The sequence below is a fragment of the Zingiber officinale genome, chromosome 9B (genome assembly GCF_018446385.1).
Source record: "Zingiber officinale cultivar Zhangliang chromosome 9B, Zo_v1.1, whole genome shotgun sequence".
In the NCBI taxonomy this organism is placed as follows: domain Eukaryota; kingdom Viridiplantae; phylum Streptophyta; class Magnoliopsida; order Zingiberales; family Zingiberaceae; genus Zingiber; species Zingiber officinale.
This window is the reverse complement of record NC_056003.1, coordinates 96663164-96666450: the sequence shown is the minus strand read 5'-3', so window position 1 is coordinate 96666450 and position 3287 is coordinate 96663164.

The window sequence follows — 3287 nt, the reverse complement described above, 5'->3', positions numbered from 1 at the left end:
TGGGACAAGAATAGATGTTTGGGAGATTATTGGTGCAACCGTAGGTCAAGGTTGACCTGATTCGGGAAAAGTCCAAGTATGGAGACTTGGCACGGAAAAGTCCAAGCAGGGAGCTTGGCACTGGAAAAGTCCAAGTATGGAGACTTGGCACGGAAAAGTCCAAGCAGGGAGCTTGGCACGCGAAAAGTCCAAGTATGGAGACTTGGCACTGGAAAAGTCCAAGTACCGGACACTTGGCACTGGGAAAGTCCTAACTGAGATGTTAGGCAGTGTGGAAAGTCCTGGTGAGTGAAGTCAGGCAGTGGGAAAGTCCTGGTGAGTGAAGCCAGGCAGTGAGAAAGTCCTAACTGGGATGTTAGGCAGTGTGGAAATCCTGGTGAGTGAAGCCAGGTGAAAGTCCTGGTGAGTGAAGCCAGGCAAGGGAAAATCCAGATGGATCAGGGATGATCGGACTTCTGGTGTTGGAAAGTCCAAGTAGGTCAAAGGGATTGACCGGACACTTGGCAGGGAGTTCTAGCAGGTCAAGGGAGTGACCAGATGCTAGGGATGAAGTACCAATAGGTCAAGGTTGACCGGATATTGGTTTGGAAAGTCTTGGGACTTGGTTTGGGCAAAAACCAAGCTCTGGATCGATCACCAGACCGATCCAGTGATACCTTGTTTGCTCTGATCGGTCTGGTGACCGATCAGATACCGAACAGAAGCTTTCTGTTCGGTTACTGATCGGTCTGGTGACCGATCAGCAAGCGAACAGAGGCGAAAAGAAAGACAGGCTGATCGGTCTGGGGACCGATCAGGAGACGATGGGCGTGAGGAGCCGAAGCCTGATCGGTCCACAAACCGATCAGGGCTTCGATCGCGACACCTGATCGGTCTGGGGACCGATCAGGTGACAAACAGAAGCTTCATACGCCTAAGCTGATCGGTCTGCAGACCGATCAGGGTTCTAGCCGTTGCGACGCAACGGCTAGTTTCTTCGCTGTCTTCTTCGCAGGTATAAAGGGGTCGAAAGCTGCTGCTGCACTGCTACTTCTTCTTCCTCTTCTCTTCTGCTACTGAGCTGCTGGTGTGCTCTTGAGCTTTGCTGAGCTCTCATCGCTGCTGAAGCTCTGCGTGAGTTTCCTGCTGGTGTTCTAGCTGCTGGATCTGAGAAGCTGCTGCTTCATCAAGGTTCCAGTCGACAACAAGAGGCAAGCAGGTGTATTACAATTTCTGTTGTTCTTGTTTGTTGTCTCTATTGTTGTACTCCTTTGTTTGCTGTTGCAAAAGACTGTGGCGAGGTTTCTCCACCCATAAGGAGTATTTATTAGCCGGGTTTCCGGGGATTCATCCACCGACGGATTGACAGGGCTCGTCCACCTTACGGACACGCCGAGGAGTAGGAGCCCTAATCTCCGAACCTCGTTACATCCTTGTGTTAAGGTTTGGTTTTCTTCTCTTTCGTTTCTTTGTTGTATTTTCCGCTGCGCTAACCCTAGTTTGTAGAAAGAAACGTGAGTGATTTGGGGTCGGCTATTCACACCCCCCCCTCTCTAGCCGTACGAAGGATCCTAACAGTAATAATAGATGACTATTCTAGGTTCACTTGGGTAAAATTTTTAAAAAATAAGGATGAAACTTTTGAAATTTTTACAAACTTTTGTAAACAAGTTGAAAATGAAAAGGACCTTAAAATTAAAAGAATTAGAAGTGATAATGGGGGAGAATTTAAAAATCATAACTTTAACAAATTCTGTCTTAAAAATGGCTATCATCACGAATTTTCGTGCCCTAAAACCCACCAACAAAATGGGATTGTAGAAAGAAAAAATAGAACATTACTTGAAGCCTCTAGAACGATGTTAAATGAATACAACTTACCTAAATATTTTTGGGCGGAAGCTGTTAGTACAGCTTGCTATGTACAAAACAGAACAACACTAAACAAAACCCATAACAAAACATTTTTTGAAATTTATTACAATAAAAACCTAATATAAAATACTTTAGAGTATTTGGGTGCCCAGCTTTCATATTGAATACAAGAGAACATCTAGGAAAATTCACCTCTAAAGTTGAAAATAGAATTTTCTTAGGGTACTCCCTAAATAGTAGAGGCTACAGGGTTTACAATAAGGTTGCCTTGAGAATTGAAGAAACTACTAATGTGAAATTTGAAGAATCCAAACAAAGCCTAGTACAAACACAACATCAATTAATTGAATTTGTTCAAGAAAATAATAACTCTGAAGGAACCAACCAAATCCTAAGTCATGAAGAAGAAGAACAACCTCAGGAGAGTCAATCCCCTAGAACAACAAGAGTCAATCCAAATCACCCAACTGATCAAATAATTGGTGACCCAGACCTTAGGGTTCAAACTAGATCTTCCTTTAGAAATCTGAGTCAAATATCTTTAATCTCAAAAATTGAACCCAAAACCATAGCCGAATCACTCCTTGACCCAGACTGGGTCATAGCTATGCAAGAAGAATTAGCTCAATTTGAGCGTAATGAAGTTTGGGACTTGGTACCACCACCCAAGAATAAGAAAATAATAGAAACAAAATGGGTATTTAGAAACAAACTAAGTGAAACGGGAGAAATTACTAGAAATAAGGCCAGGCTAGTAGCTAAGGGGTTCAGTCAAGTGGAAGGACTTGACTATGATGAAACATATGCCCCAGTAGCTAGACTAGAATCCATTAGGATGTTACTAAGTTATGCAGCACACAAAGGGTTTAGACTATACCAAATGGATGTTAAGTCAGCATTCCTAAATGGACTAATAAAAGAAGAAGTCTACGTAGGACAACCACCTGGGTTTGAGAGTCTAGAACACCCTGATTATGTCTATAAATTGAAGAAAGCCTTATATGGACTTAAGCAAGCACCTAGGGCTTGGTATGAAAGACTAACGTCTTACCTAATCTCTAAAGGGTTTAACCAAGGCCAAATTGACCCAACCTTATTTGTCAAATTAATAAAAGAAGATATTTTTATAGCACAAATTTACGTAGACGACATAATCTTTGGTTCAACAAATTCAGAAATTTTAGATGAATTTACAAGTCTAATGGAACACGAATTTGAAATGAGTCTGGTAGGAAAATTAACCTATTTTTTAGGATTACAAATCAAACAGACAAATGAAGGTAACTACATCTATCAACAAAAATATACTAAGGAATTACTTAAAAAATTTGGAATGGAAAACACCAAAGAGATAAAAACACCTATGGCAGTAAACACAATCCTAGATGATGATCCCAATGGAAAACCAGTTGATCTAAAATACTATAGGAGTG